General features: G+C 46.8%; 1 protein-coding gene across 1 annotated transcript in view; it reads right to left on the bottom strand.

The window, feature by feature from the left end:
* Positions 1-16,428, bottom strand: part of PKD1L1 (polycystin 1 like 1, transient receptor potential channel interacting) — a 2,330,280-nt gene that overhangs the window by 102,796 nt on the left and 2,211,056 nt on the right. The window lies entirely within an intron of this gene.

The following is a 16,428-nucleotide window of genomic DNA, read 5'->3' as shown; positions in this document are numbered from 1 at the left end:
GGGCCCTGGTGGCATCTGGGCCGGAAGACGGCATGGAGTACGACTGGCGCATAGCCTCCCCAGAGGAGGAGAGGGTCGCCAGAGTGCCCGACACATGTACAAGACCCCCAACCATGACCGCTCCCAACTGGGCCATGTTGGCACGGTGCTCTTCGTGATAACGTGTGTGCTCCCCCCGGGAAGCACGCACCTCATCACGAATGACAGCCGTGCGCAACGCGACACCAATCAGGACCTTCTCCATACGGCCAGGGGTCCCCTCGTCCGCAGGTGGAGGGGAGTCAGATGACATGGACATCCCCCCTACCTGCGGACGGGCCTGGGATGGGGCATCCCTGCTGGTGCATGGTGGTGCAGTCACAGTGTCAGGGACAGTGACATGCACAGGCACCTCCACGGCGACCTGTGCTGCCTCCTGCCCCTGGACTGCACCACTTGCACCAGCAGGGATGCCCCCACCAGGCCCCATGTGCGGCTCAGTAGCGGCCTCCTCCTCCTCTGTGGAAACCACCAACCTGGATGGCTCCACACCATCTTCCGCCGCTGCAAGCCCCTGTGGGGGCTCACCCACCCCCCCTTCCGCTGCAGCCGTGGGGGCATCCCCGCCGCTTAGCTCCACAGCGCCGTCTCCGCCCTCTTCTTCACTTTGCGCTGTGTAGAGGGAGACATAGAACACAAGCATCGGGGTACTGTACAATGGTCCCCTAGACAGGAAGCAATAGCAGATGAGTGGCACTGTCAAAGATCACTTCCAACATGTCCCTCCACAACACATGGGTCAGTGCAGGCAAAACACATGCAGTAACAGGCATGGCGCATGCTATGGACATAAGCAAACATGTCCAAGGGACTCTTGAAGCATACAATGTTGGTTTTGGACTCACATGCATCATGGGTCATGCCTATCACATGCACACACTTCAACGTACTTTCATCCATCTGGACTCGTACACCCCAGACACAGTGGATGCAAGGATAACTAGGCTGCATCAATGAATCTGAACATTGTCACAGATATGTGTCATGCATCCATGGCATCCACAAGTCACAGACATGCAGGTCAGAAACACAGACATGGACACCATACATGTACATGGCATCAGCACCCATCCCTCACCCACACCCATGTCCAGGAACAGAGACTGGCATGCTCTCATGTGTCCATTCCGCATAGGGCTCCCCATGTTACATGTAAACACATACACCAACCGTGTGCTTCACACATTACTGGTCTCACATGCATGACCATGATGTCCCTGCACACACACACGCGTACATGGCCTATGTCATACATACAGGCAAGTATCAGACAACCAGCATGCTGCAACATGCCCTGTCTCACACAGCAATGCTTGGCCACTTACCGCTCGACTCCAGACGGGTCTGCCTCTCAAGGATCTGGGCATGGAGCGCTGGGCGTACGTGTTCCAGGACCCTTAGCTGGATGGTACTCATGCTCCCCCGGCCCCCGTCCACGAGGCGCCGGGCCTTTATGAGGGTCCTGGACCTGAAGTCCTCCCAGCGCTTCTTGACTTGCTTGATGTTGCGGGTTGCCACCCCCTCTGCGTTGATGGCAACCACAAAGTCGTCCCAGATCCTGTCCCGTCCTTCCTTGTCGGCGCGTGGTGATCCGAAGAGGGCATCATAATGCCCCAGGACAAGCTCCACCAGGACACCAACTTCCTTCTGACTGAAGCTGGTGGCCCTCTGCCCCTCTGGCTGGGGGTCGCCAGTGGTCTCGGATGGTGTTTGCCCCGACATGGCGACCCCCGAGGCAGGCGTGGGTGGGCAACTGGGTCCTGGGGCTGGGCTGTGGAGCGATGGTATCCCAGTCGGGAGTGTTCTGTTCCAGCAGGGGTCGACACAGCAACTGGACCCCTGCAGATGGCTGATGTGCAGGCACCAAATGGCAGGGCACGGTGGCAGCAGGCAGGCAGGCAGCAGCAGATGGCTCGTGGGAGGCTGCTCTGGGGGGCAGTAATTCGGCCTTTTGGGCAGGAGCGTGGTCTTCCGTGTGCTTACGCGTGGCCAGCTTGATACGGAGTGATTTGGCACGTGAAAATTCTGCACGTCAGCGTGTGAATCGAGGAAAGGCCCTTAGCGCGTGAGCGCGTCAGCACGCATACGCGATTCCATTGGACCAAAGGCCCTTAGCGCATATGCGTGTCTGTGACGTATCGCGCACGGGCGTTGCTTTTCGTGGGGTGCGGTGCGTGTGTTTTGCAGGCGCTGGGGTTCACACGCTATTACTTCACAGCGGGTGGGTGTTGGCTACGCGTTCTTCTACACGCAAGGCAGACGGTGAGTGGTACCCTGCTCCCCCAGGCCCGATCGTGTGTAAAACCACCCGCGAGCCCCTGAAATACACGTACCCCGCTCCCCCAGGCCCGATAGCGTGTAAAACCACCCGCGAGCCCCTGAAATACACGTACCCCGCTCCCCCAGGCCCGATCGCGTGTAAAACCACCCGCGAGCCCCTGAAATACACGTACCCCGCTCTCCCAGGCCCGATCGCATGTAAAACCACCCGCGAGCCCCTGAAATACACGTACCCTACTCCCCCAGGCCCGGTCGCGTGTAAAAACACCAGCGAGCCCCTGAAATACACGTACCCCGCTCCCCCAGGCCCGATCGCGTGTGAAAACACCCGCAAGCCCCTGAAATACAGGCGCCCAGGCCAATCGCGTGTGGAACTTCTCGCGCACCTCTGAAATACACGCGCCCAGGCCAATCGCGTGTGGAACTTCTCGCGCACCCCTGTAATACACGCGCCCAGGCCAATCGCGTGTGAGAAGCTTCTCGCGCACCTCTGAAATACACGCACACGCTCCCCCAGGCCCGATCGCGTGTGAAACCACCCGCAGCCCCTGAAATACACGTAACCAGCTCCCCAGACCCGAACACGTGTAAAATCACCCGCAAGCCCCTGAAATACACGTACCCCGCTCCCCCAGGCCCGATCGCGTGTAAAACCACCCGCGAGCTCCTGAAATACACATATCCCGCTCCCCCAGGCCCGATCGCGTGTAAAAACCCCCGCAAGCCCCTGAAATACACGTACCCCGCTCCCCCAGGCCCGATCGCGTGTGAAAACACCCGCGAGCCCCTGAAATACACGCGCCCAGGCCAATCGCGTGTAAAACTTCTCGCGCACCTCTGAAATACACGCGCCCAGGCCAATCACGTGTGAAACTTCTCACGCACCCCTGAAATACACGCGCCCAGGCCAATCGCGTGTGGAACTTCTCGCGCACCTCTGAAATACACGCGCCCAGGCCAATCGCGTGTGGAACTTCTCGCGCACCCCTGAAATACACGCGCCCAGGCCAATCGCGTGTGAGAAACTTCTCGCGCACCACTGAAATACACGCACACGCTCCCCCAGGCCCGATTGCATGTGAAACTTCTCGCGCACCTCTGGAATACACGCACACGCTCCCCCAGGCCCGATCGCGTGTGGGCCTTCTCGCACGTGTAGAACTTTGGCACACATTTTTTTCCTGTGCAGGGACGCTACCGCCTGCTTTCGTGTGGCGGACATGTATGGGCCTGTGCGCGTCTTTGGCCGTGCGCTGTTTTTCCCTATTCGATTCCATGAATACGTGTTGTAGGCGAGCGTGTGGGCGTTCTGCGCACTTGCCTCCTGTACTTCCCCCGTGACGCCCACATTTTCATGAGTTGTTCCCCATTCTGCGTGTGACGCCCCGTGTTACGCCTACTTTTGTTATGTGCGCCGCGCTATGTGCGAATTCGCTGTGGCCTTATCGCACTTTTTCAGCGCACATCCCACATTTTGCTTATGCACGGACTTCCATGAATTGATGTGCGATGTTTTCTGTGCGATAATCGCACTTGCACTGCGATTTTCGCTATTTCACTGCGAATCGCATGTTTTTGCACGCGTGCGCCGTTTTTTCAGCGCACATTAATTCCATGAATCGGCCTGTAAGGGTACTTCACCTAACAATATTGACATTATTCCTTTACGTTGCCAACATGGTATGCTGAAAACAGATGTTACTTTCCACTATGTAGAAAATTGAGTCCATCAGGATTGTGGACGCCTTAAAAGTATATATATGCACATATCAATTAACAGAATAACTTCAATTTTGTCTACTGTACAACGATGTAGGTGTTTTTGAAGTGGGAGTTGTAGATGTTTATCAATTAACAGAATGACCCCAACAGATGTTACTGGTCAATAATGTTTGTTCTTTTGAAGTAAGAGTTGTAGATTATTATAGTGAGATATATTAACCATATGCAAGGAGGGTTTGGTTAGCATTTTACTTTATATCCATGTTATATTTTGTTAGTATAGAATGATAATGATTACAAAAATACTGATATAACATTTCATCAAGACCCCTGGTGAAGAGAAGATTTCTCGAAACACATTGGGTCACCATATGAATAAAGATCTATGTTTTATCAAAACTACTGAGATCCATTGTGATATATAAATTGATATATGCTTCCATGAGGAAACTCTACTTCACATTGAATTCATACCAAAGGTATGCCAAAGTTATCTAGCAAATACAGAACCCTTTAAAATGGACTACTAAGTTATTGGCTTTTGATGGGCCTGTAATAGTGTGCAGGAGACGGGAGTTCCCTTATCTTGGGAACTTTGTGTTTTTCATATTATTGTTGTTTGGTCCATGTGCCAGGATCAATTATTTCTCTCCCCCCCCATGCACCTTGAATTAGATGTACTCTTTATTTGTATTCCACTTTAAAGTATCATTTTGAATTGAAATATATAAGGTGTGCACTGTCTCATCATATTGCTTGTGTTTGGATTGTCAGTAATTGCCTGACTTCGCCTGACCATAGTATTGGGACATATCAGGTACACTACTCGGGTGGAAGTCTGTTTTCTCCCATAGCAGGCTGTCCATGTGAAAGTGTTCGTAACGGGATAGAGGGGGGGGGGGGGTAGAGTTCCCACGTATCCTACCTGGTAGGGTGCGGTAGAGGAGTTAAAGGGATGGGGATGCAGCATCTCACAATCCGGTGTCCCACTCCCACTCCCCGAAGACCCCTCACCCATGTGATCCTCCCGCACTGGTCCACCCCCAGGAACTGGATCCAAAAGCGATGGCCGTGTCCTGGCCACCTGGATCACAGATCCCCAGGGACTAGTGGGTGAGACAACTTCTGATTTCTCGCAATATGCATTCATTTTACTGATATATTCCCCCAAAATCGGATATGTACAGATTGAAGATCATCAGTATGCAGCCCTGTTGCAGGCCTCTGAATGTTTCCACTGGGTTAGACATTGTGTGAAGTCCATACAATCTGACTGATATTTGTTTGTGTGTTGTAACGGAGTACGCTGGTCATAGATAGAGTCCAAACTTCATTTCTTTAGTAGCACTTTTATTATGTTTTAGTGCTAGTTAAAACAATAGTAAGTGAGTTCATATGTTAGTTCAGGACGGACCTATGAACACCCACCAGCCCCTTCTTTAGAGCTCTCCTCTTTCTCCAACCGTCCTCTCTCGAACCCTCACTGAAACATTCCAGTCCCTCACACATTCCAAACTCATGACATCATCACTCTGATTAAATCACATAGTGTAATGTACAAAGTCTCAGATCCTTACATATCTCCCTTCCTTATTAATGACACAAAAGAAAAATAACACTCCAAAATCAGTACTGCCTAAAGCAAAATTTCTTTCCCATTTCAAATCTAACATCTACGATTACCACTCAAACCCTCAACATACTGCGGGCCCTGCAGTAAACATCTAAATAGAGACCGGCTCTACCCTCCTCTATCTCACAACAAAACCAACTACAACTACTGTTACCACCTACTATAATTCATACAAAAACGTCACCTAACTTGGTAACAAGCCTCAAAGAGAAACCCAAATTCTCTCATTATCCTCCTTTATCCCCATGACTACAATGAGGCTAAAACGAGATCCCTAAAGACACTATCAAGTGAAAGCAGAAACAACACATTTCCAACTAACTCCCTGTGCTCAGTGAAACTCACCCCAAAGTCCTCTTTTTATCTTGGCTCCATACAATCACCCCTATCCTATACCAACCATTAAACCAGAGTCCCAACTCCCAAACATAACACCCAAACAAATCCAAACACAGGTTTATGTTCCAACAAACTCACCCCTGAGTTCACCTGTCAGTCAAACACAAAATCATAGAACCTATGCTACAGCCTAAACCTGGAGATCTCCCCTGATGCCTGTTGCTCCCAGTACCTCTTACATTTTTTTCCAAGAACCATAATGTACCCAACATCTGAATCTATATATCCTACTGATGATAAGAAACTGAAAAACACTTCCCTTGCCAAAAACGTGAACATTAAGTCGCCCAACACACATACATATTCACCAAGAATCTCATTACTTCTTAAGTCACTTTGTTTCTTCACACTTAGTGATACAATGCATATATCCGTGCAACATGACAGCAAAATATGCACTTCTGTGTTTCAAAGTCTCTTAATTTCTCGACGAGCTGAAAAGAGATAAGGTTATACAGAATTTTTCTTTTCATTAATTTTTTTTTTTTTATTAAATGTTCATGAATTGCTCGACGAATAGTTCACAAGTTGCTACGCATTTTCACTTAAGATTCTTCTGTAGAACAGAGAGCATTAAAACCATAAACTGACTAAATTCCCCCAACTAATGAGAGCCATATCACACTTCCGCCATTAAAAAAAAAACACTTAATTTACCAACACTACTTCAATCAAACAACGGTCTAAACCACTGTACTGGACTTCACTAATATTCTCTGTCATAGCATGACAATTCCTTGAAAAATCCTAAAAAATCTGGATCCAGTTCTTCCAAAACAATTTCAGAAGTGTCCCCTATTTCACCCAACAACTCTCCACAAGACCTACAGTGTCCCCAAACCTTTTCCCAGTGAACTTTAAATTCATTGTAGGCACTTAAACAACCATTGCACAGAGCAACTCCCCTTTCTCTGTAGTCCCAACAGTTCCTTGGACATTCGCACTTCTGTTATTAACGTTGCCTATTTCTCTCACCAGGTAACATGTCCGTTATTCTACTCTTACATCAGGCACCCCGCCAGTCTTTGTGTGCTGCTTCGCAGTTTCCTTATGTGGATTTACATAACAATGAACCTTTACATTTCCATCGCCAACTTCATCATGCGCCTCTTGAAATGCCAGTCTGCTCCTTTTCCCATAATGAAAGACGCTTGCGACGACATCCTGTGGTTCTAGGGTTCTGCCTTCCAACCCAAACTCCGGTATCTCTGTAGCGTCCTCTTCTAAACGCGACGCCTTCGCGATTGCTTTCTGTTTCCCCAATGACGCACTCTTCCTTCCATTAGAAAATAGTACCTGCTCTGCCTCTCTCGCGACCATATCCGGATCATGTGCCTCTGTCGACGTCATCACAATCCTCGGGAATGCTCAACAGAGAAGAGCTCTACAATCGCCCGTCGCACTGACTCCCGTACACGCCTTGTGTACAGCCGAAGATTCCTTCAGATGCCCCTTCACACGCCTTGTGCCCAATTAGAGTCCAACTCTGTACATGCATTGTGCACTTTTAACTGATTCCCATACACGACGTACGTTTTAAAAACCCAGCCACAACAGGCCCCTGTACACCCCTTGTGCACTGTCCATGAGTCACACTTTGTGCCTAAGGTTGCCCGCTCATAGGTCTTCAGAGCCCCGACCCCGAAGTGAAAAGGCCATCGCTCACCTGGGGCCCCCTTAGGGGGGGGCTGGTGGGTGTTCCTCTCTCTGGTGCTGGGCTCCCTGAGTCTGTTGCTGCCCGTGGTTCACTAGGCAGGCGGCTACCCTTTCGGATCGGCAGCGCAGTGCACAATAGGCGACCAAAGCCAGCAACCACCCCTTCTGTGACTCGCTTCAATCCGGTTAACGGGTTGCTGCTGCGCACGCTGACTTATTCAGAACAGCACACCTCTTCATTAAGTTACCATGTGTGTCGCCACTGCCTGACTCTCCCTCCGATGTCAAACATCCTCGTCGCCACTGTAAAAAAGTATGCTGGTCATAGATCGAGTCCAAACTTCATTTCTTTAGTAGCACTTTTATTATGTTTTAGTGCTAGTTAAAACAACAGTAAGTGAGTTCATATGTTAGCTCAGGACGGAGCTATGAACACCCACCAGCCCCTTCATTAGAGCTCTCCTCTTTCTCCAACCGTCCTCTCTCAAACCCTCACTGAAACATTCCAGTCTCTCACACATTCCAAACTCATGACATCATCACTCTGATTAAATCACATAGTGTAATGTACCAAGTCTCCGATCCTTACATTTATGTAGATGGATTAATGGGTCCAATAGGCTGCATACGTGACTCCAATTTTGCAATTCTTTTACTTTTTCAAACGCTATCGAAAGATCAATGGATGCTATCAAGAGGTCCTGTTGCGTTCTCCAGCTTTTTTGTAGTAACAAGGAAAGAAGGAAACCATTCAGTTGAGTACCAACTCCCCTGCAGAAGCCAGATTGATATCTATCCATGTAAAAACGATTTCTTCAAGAGGAGCGCACTAAAGATTTTATTGCTGGTGTCAAGTAAGGCTATCGGGCGGAAGGGAAATTGACATGAGTTGTTCTGTCACCCTTCTTATACATCGGAATTAAGGAGTTTTTCCAAGAGATTGGAATGATACCCCATGAAAGTATATCACAAAACGGGGTATACAAAAGGGAAACCCATGCATGAGACTGACCATTGGGAACCCTGTGACTTCATTACACATTGTGATGACATCCATTTCAAATGACAAAAAACAGCTTCACACTTTTGCCAGAACAGCACAAGTGTCACGGCTTCCCGATGGTCATTGTGGCACCAGTAGAGGAAGGGCTGGCCATTGCACATTGCCATCATGTTTTTTGGACGACTACTCTCAGCGGTCTGGTTGTTTTTTTCCAAGATGGCACCCGCCAAGTCTGCAATTTTTAGTCTTTCCGAGCGCTGGGAGCAGCACTTTGCAAGCCTCTTGTGATCTTTTTGCCTGAGAGGTATCACGCTGCCTTTCCCGTGCCTGCCTTTCCTTTTGAACCTTTTGTTTCTTGGATTTGTGTCCTGTTTTGCTTCAGCCTTTCTTCCTCGTCCTGTCCTTTGTTTTTGTTCATGTTTTGCCCTTTCAATTTTTGGCTACACATTTTATTATATTGATTTAGATTAGAGGAAATCCCAGACCAGTTAACTTCAATTGATTTTGATGTAGTGGCATTGATGGCAAAGTGTACCAGACATTTTGCAGAACAATCGTTATTATAACAAACTATCAGGCCAAACCTACAGTCTAAGCTTCCCAACATGTTCTATAAGGTTTCTGACCCAAGAGTGGAGAGTTACTCCAAGGGTTGCTTCTCTGAGCACTGAAATAGAGCATGCCAAATTGACAGTAAAGTATTTTTCTGATAGTAATGTGTCAGAAACAATTCTAGAATGTACATGCAATAAAATAAAATCTGTCCTAAGAGGATCAATGAATTTAATAAAAATCAATGTCTTTCGAAATAACTAAACAAAGTCTTTGTATATCATGGAGTAAGGCTAACACATTAGACCAATTCACAGCAATCTGTGAGACCCTCAGAAGTACAAATTCCAGGCCTAATAGCCTAGAAAACATTTTAGATGAAGTTGAAGAGTTATTTGTTAGATTGTTTCGAGATTTTACCCTCTACAGTGGAACCACCATTGGACTCCACAAGCAAAGGAATAAACATTGTACTTGCCTGGTAAATCCGTTTAAGCTTCCAGAATCAAGGACTCCTGCGGTATCCGATCCTCATAAATTGATAAGTCTGTAATAGAGATGTGATGCTCCGGACATGACGTCTAAGGTTTTTTTCAGATTTAGAATAATGGAGCCTTTCTTCACATCTTTAGTTCAACTAGTTTTCCGATCAACAGATTTCTTTGCTTTCCTTTTTTCCTTTTCTTAGGATACTTATTTGCCTTATAATCAGCCATGGCTTCTTGATTCATAAATTCAGTGCACACACTAGCATCTGTTAGTTTGAGGTTTCCTAAGAATTTGCGCAAACCTCTATTTGCCATCTTTGTCAGATTTTAGAAATGTTTTCCCCACAATGATGAATCTTGCGTTTCGTAAGCCTTGAAGGTGGAATCAATGGTTCATAATTAATCTATTCTGGCTAGAGAGTCATCTTTACGCCTGATGCCAAGACATTAACAGAATTTATTCTGTGACCAGACAGAGATGGTGATAATTCAAATAAAACAATGTCTAATGCAATGTTGGAGGTAAGCACTTCATTCATTCATTCATGTTACTCCCTCTGTCCCCACAGGCCATCCCGACCCCTGTTGATGTTCCTTTGTGCCCCACCATTCTCGCACACAGGTGTTGCCTGTTTTGCTTGATTCTTCTACCCTGCTCCCCCCTCACCTCCCACAAGCCTACTTCTGCAGGAGTCTGTCCTGATAAATTCTGGTTTCACCATCACCGTCTTGTGGCCAATGCTGGATTTGACTTTTATGGACTTCATTCATTCACGGTGTGTCACCCTTTCTCAACTCTCATGCTGGACTTCCTTTGCATCTTGTACTCATGGTGGCCCTGAATCATGCTGTTCCCATCTTCATCTTGTATCCTGGCTTGCAACATTATGTATTACTACTGACTTCTGCAATTGTATTCACTATCCCCTCTTGCTTCTCCACTCTTGACTGCTAACTCTCTATTCTCTCCTCCTTTCTCTTCTACCTTTTCCTATCTCCTCCCCTTACTTTTTTCTATGCACTTACTCTATCAGAATTGTCCCTGGACCTAGTATGATAGAAACCTCGTCTGTCTCCTCCCCCTTGCCTTTACTGTTTTTTTCCTGCCCACCCCCCCAGCACTATCTGAAATGTAGTCAGGGCTAGTATGATAGTCGCTTGTTTTGTTCCTCTCCTACCTTTCTGCACCCCTCTCCCTCACCTCTTGTTTTTCTCCTGCTCTACCAGAAATGTCGTCAGGCCTAGTTCGGTAGTCACCTGTCTGTTTCCATTTCCTTCCCACTCTCCCCCCTCCCTTCCTTATCTATGTCTTAGATCTTGCACTATCTGAAATGTCGTCAGGCCGAGTACGATAGTTAATTTCACATCCTTACTGTTCATGGCCTGTAAGAATGTCATTTTATTTTCCCTTGCCTTGAAGCACTTCGAAACACATTGTGTATAGGCGCTATATAAATAAACTATCATATCATATCATTCTAAAACGACTTAGGTTTTTGCCCAAATAAAACCTTGTAGAAAGCTTAGTTTTGTGGAAATCAAATTTAAAACCACTTTGTTCTCCTTTAAAATCGCCACTTATGTTATCACACCGTCTTACAAGTGAAGACAGTACCAAATTCAAAGCAGATAACCTATCAGAGCCGAACTATTGAGAATTTATTGACTTGTCACTACATTGATGACATGGGAATCTAACCGAATAGGCATCACAAGAATCTTTTGTGTCATGGGACTCAGATGTATGGTCAAAAAACAGGGAGTTAGAATTAATTAATGAACCTGGCAAGTCGTAATGGTTCTCTGGGTGCTGTTGCAAAGATTCAAATGTATTCATATTCGAGATCACAATCTCAGACACTACTTGCATTGGGAGAAGGGCAGAGGGATCCGAAGTTCCAGATGAAACCTCTACAGTGACAGACTCCTCAACAAAGACCATAGGGCTCAAGTCAGTCCTTCTAGGGGCCAATGTTCTAAGAAATCTTTTTCTAGGTTGAAAAAAAGTTAGTAATACACCAAGTTGCTTTATTACCCCACAAGGGTATGAAAGGTGTACCAAGAGGGGGTGCAAAGGCTGTAAGGGCCGAAGTCTGGTTAACCGTCACCATAGACGTGTCCAAAGCCGGATCAGGGGTCGTCTTGCCACACAAAGGCAATTGCACAGAAGTCTTCCTTCGTAAATGTGTACATTTAAACCAGTTATATGCATACTGGGCTTGCCTGCTTGGTTGTTGCTTCTTCCGCCCCTACTGCCCTTTCAATGCACTTTGCGACTGTGCTTCCATCACCACCAAGAGAGGTCTAGGTTCACCTTCTCCTCACAACGTCTGTCAAACACCACCTCCAATCATGAATGCACTTATTGTATTTAGTGTGAGGAAGGAATGGCTAGTGTTTTTATTAATATTGGCAGTCATCCAAGAGTCCACCAAAAGTTGATGGTGTATGTGAGGAACCTGAGGGCATCCTCCCCTCTACTCCCCCCGAATCTTCCTTTCATTTGGCCAGGGAAAGGCCATCGCTCTTGGATCCTGACTCTGGGGGCGGACATGCGAGGGAGGATCACCTGGGTGGAGGGAACTTGGGGAGTGGTAGGAGGGTGCCTTTTGGTGAAACATGCTATCCCCCTTTCCCTAACCCTAGTGAACCCAATTGTTCCCCTGCCTTTATAGGCTATTGTCAGTCCCTGACTCTTTATTCGGATCAAAATGCCTTTGGTACTTTTTCCATAAGACTGGCACTAGGAGTTATGCACACTTCTCAGCCTTTACACCACTTTAGTACTGGGACGAGAAAGAGGGCTCTGGAGGAGCTCAACTACAAAAGACAGGCATGTCCCACTAACAGGTTTCACCAAGATCAGGAAATTAATGAAGAGGAATTACACCTGTAGCCTGTTAACAAGCTACAGTTGCACAAAGCTGGGAAGCTGAGAGCGAGAAAGGGGAAGCAGTTGGCAAAGGACGCAATGTGTGGAGAGAAATCAGCTGGAGGAAAGCCGGGTCAAGCAGGAGTGCAGAGGAGACGCTAGGGCAATGACTGGCCATGAGAGGGTCCAGACTCCTGCCCGCCTTCCTCCCTGGCATCCGTGACAGAGGCTGTGGAGCTCCAAAGGCTCCAAAGTGCTGCCACCCAACACAAGAGCGAGAGGGGCTCACAGCAGCAGTTGCCGTGCAAGAGTGAGGCTGCGACGTGACCGGGACTGCGAGTGCAGCTCACGGGGAACTTTGCAGAAACATAGAGAAGTTAAACAAAAAGCCCAAAAGAGGAGCAGACGCTGGTCGGTGAGTGCAGAAAGGGAAACACTCAAACCGGGGCATTCTGGGTATGGGAAACCAAGTTATTTGAATACCGAACAAACTGAATATTGTTACACATATCATGGAAGGTCAAATGAAATGACTGAGAACCGTAAGCAAGTTATAAAGCAAGTGAAGTGATTTTGAAAGAGGCAAAAGCATTATTTTAATACAGAACTAATTGAAAGATGTGAAGAGTGTATATACAAAAGTCAAGGAAGCACTTTGAAGGATGCAAGTGCATTTATGAACACTGAGCAAAGCTAAAGATAATTCTGAATGAAGTGAAACTCAAGGGGGTGAAGAGGATAAAACCCTCACAGAGTGAAATTAATTAAATATAAGTTGAAGCTAGGCCAAAAAGACTGCCAAGAAGAAGATACACTAAGTGTGGATGTGAGATACAAGAGTCCACAAGACTACAGGTTGATGGAGGAAAAGACCTGTGTTAACCAAGGCTTCAAGGATATAGAAGTACAACTAAGTTCACAGGGTTATTGCTTGCGTTACCTGTAATGGGTGGATCATGTCATCCAACAAACTACGCCTAGACAGAGTAACCGCTACTCAACAAGAACCAATGGGAGCACGGCTATTTGTTGCATGACCTGTGATGGTTGGACAGTGGGGTCCGGAAACTGCACCTAGACTGAGAGGCCCACTAAGATGGAACTGCCTTGACAAACTGTTAAATGGTGTTGAGCTCTTGGGGAAGGGAAACCCTGAGATCTTTACTTCAAGAACTATTGAATTGGGTTCAACTCGTGGGGAAGGGAACCCCAAGGTCTTTTTTTGGAACTATCCTGAAATTGGTGAAGAGAAAGCTAAGGATCTGTTAGTAGCTTAGAACTTTACTTTTGAACACTCAGATATTTGATTTGGATTTCTTCTTTCAGGACTTCGAATTTTCGGATTGTGGGTATGAGATTTTGTAAAATTCTATTTAAACTAATGATTTTGTGATGGAGGTGCTGAATTTACGTCTATGGTTTTCAAGTGTGATTAGGGCTTTTTTCATTCTTCTATCATTGTTGATGCATGCAGCATACTACCAAGAGGAGTCCCTGGCAAATGAGTGGAACTCAGTGAAAAAACACAGGAGGCTTGTGGGCTACATGTGCAAAGATGGCAGATTTCAGGGAGCAATATTTTAATCCACTCATTGATTTTCAGCAGCAAGCGAAATATATTTCATCCACCTCATTTCTTGCGTCTAATATCTGTTTCACTTATTAAAATATTACAAATAACAGTATTTTCAAACATACATACTTCAACTATTTCACCGTGGGTGAAGTTGACAACGGCGTTTTTTTTACAGTTGAAAAGTATTTTTAACAGATGTTTGGGGCAATTGGAACTGCGCTTGGCAAGGGGGAAGACCCCAACTAAGGAGCTGAATTTTTTGAACAAACAAGATGCTGGCTAAGTAGAGTGAGTAATCATCAGTCGACCATCATATGAATTTTACAACATGGCCTCTTGTCTGCAACATGTCACAAAGCCATGTATGATCACCCACAGGAAGACATGGAGAAGTAGAGTTTAAGCAGGGTTTATTGTGGATAGTTACAGGGTTGGCACACAATAAATAAAGGCAATCTAAAATGGCTCAACTACAGGTTGGCTTCTCCTTGAGTTCAACAGTTCTTAGTTATGTAAATCTCAATCCAGATTCCCTTTCAAGAGAAGGCTATCAGATCTCAGTGCTGGGCGTTTTAAGTGTCCCCGACCCTTCTTTCTTGCCTGCTAGTCCTGTAGGCTCTGGACAGCTGCTTTTCATCCTTGATGCAGCAGGGGATCTCATGCAGGTGGCAGAAGCTGAGACTCAGTAAGGGGCTTGTAAAAGCCCACAGCTTCCACCAGGGGAGTGGGAACCTGGCCTTCTCTATTCTATCTTGTTCTCCATCTCCCAGTCTCAGTCTTCTGGGATTGTCCCTAGAAACCCTAACTTCCTCTTGCTTCGCAATGATTCGCAAGGATCTCGGTTCTAAGGGGACATCTCCTATTAATTCTCTACCCTCTCCACACTCCTATCCTCCTACCTCTTTGCCTGTACTGCCAAGATACCAACTTCAACGTCTCCTTGGATGTCCCTGCCAACCTCCTCCTTAATACTGTGCCCTGATGATTTCATCAAGCCTTTTCCTGTGTATTTTGTACCTTCCTCAAGATCCTTACTCAAGCAAACTTGCTGATGTTTTCTCTATCACAACCCTGCCAACTTTCTGTATGATATTCTCTCCACCTCCTTTTTTGCAAATCGTTCAAACCACCTATTTGTTGTTCTCTCCAGTGGTTTTCTCACAACTCCTAGTAACTGCCTCCTGAAATTCCTTTCTCATCTCTTTCCACCATCCTTCTTCCCAACACCCATTCCTCCATTCTCTTGCCAGCCTCCTTTCTTCCCAATTGTCACACCTCATCTCTCCACTCCATCACAACCACATCTCTCCACTTCTCAAATTCTGTTCTCCATCTACAGCTGTATCTGTGTCTCTCTCCAACTCTGTCTGCCCACCCTACTGCTACGGTGGCCGGGGCTTTTATTCTATACCAGCTGTGTTCCCAGAGAGTGATTGCACCTATGCTGTGTAATTGGGACTGGGTTGGCATTTGTTTATCGGGTCCTTGTGTGTTAGCGCACATGCTAGCAATGAGGGCCTGCAGGGCTTCGAAGTACTCCAGAAAAGGCTTCCTTGATGCTTTTCTGCCCGCTTAAAATTCACATGCACAGTCCCAATGCTGCTGTGCAGACTACTCTTGCGCTGTGCTAGACTGCAAGGATGATGCAGCACCAAAGCTGCACCTCACACTCTGGAGTAAAACCCATCCTTGTTATTCCCCATAGCGTGTGCTCTGTTTATTCTTTGCTCACTACGATCGTCTGGAATCATGCCATGACAAACCCTGACTTCCTTGCAATACTGCAATTCACAAATTGGCTCTTCTCTACGAGGGAAGGCACAGCATGAGCATGTGTCCAGTGATGGTCCCCTGCCACGGAGCTGGTGAATGATAGGATAGTCCAGGCGATCCCCAATGTATCACCTGTTGGACCAGCATCAAGCCGCCAAACAAGCCATAGCTGGTGACAGCGAATTCCTGTGGCCACCCCTCCACCACCGAACATACCTACAGGCAGGTAGGAGACTTCAAAACAACTCAACAGTAGAATCAAACAAGTAAGTCAGATAATGTCAAATACTCCCTATATATGTCAGAATCTGTCAGTTATAGACATGCCAGCTCCATGATCATATAAAGCCACACCTGTATCTTTTCCATTCTGCATGCTAGGAGTCTTCCACATTTTTCCCCTGAATCCCATGACATCTGCATAAGAATATAAAG

The sequence above is a fragment of the Ambystoma mexicanum genome, chromosome 5p, assembly GCF_040938575.1.
Source record: "Ambystoma mexicanum isolate Mex_15411 chromosome 5p, UKY_AmexF1_1, whole genome shotgun sequence".
Taxonomy (NCBI): Eukaryota; Metazoa; Chordata; class Amphibia; order Caudata; family Ambystomatidae; genus Ambystoma; species Ambystoma mexicanum.
Note: the sequence above shows the minus strand (reverse complement) of the source record. Positions and strands in the feature narration are given on the sequence as shown.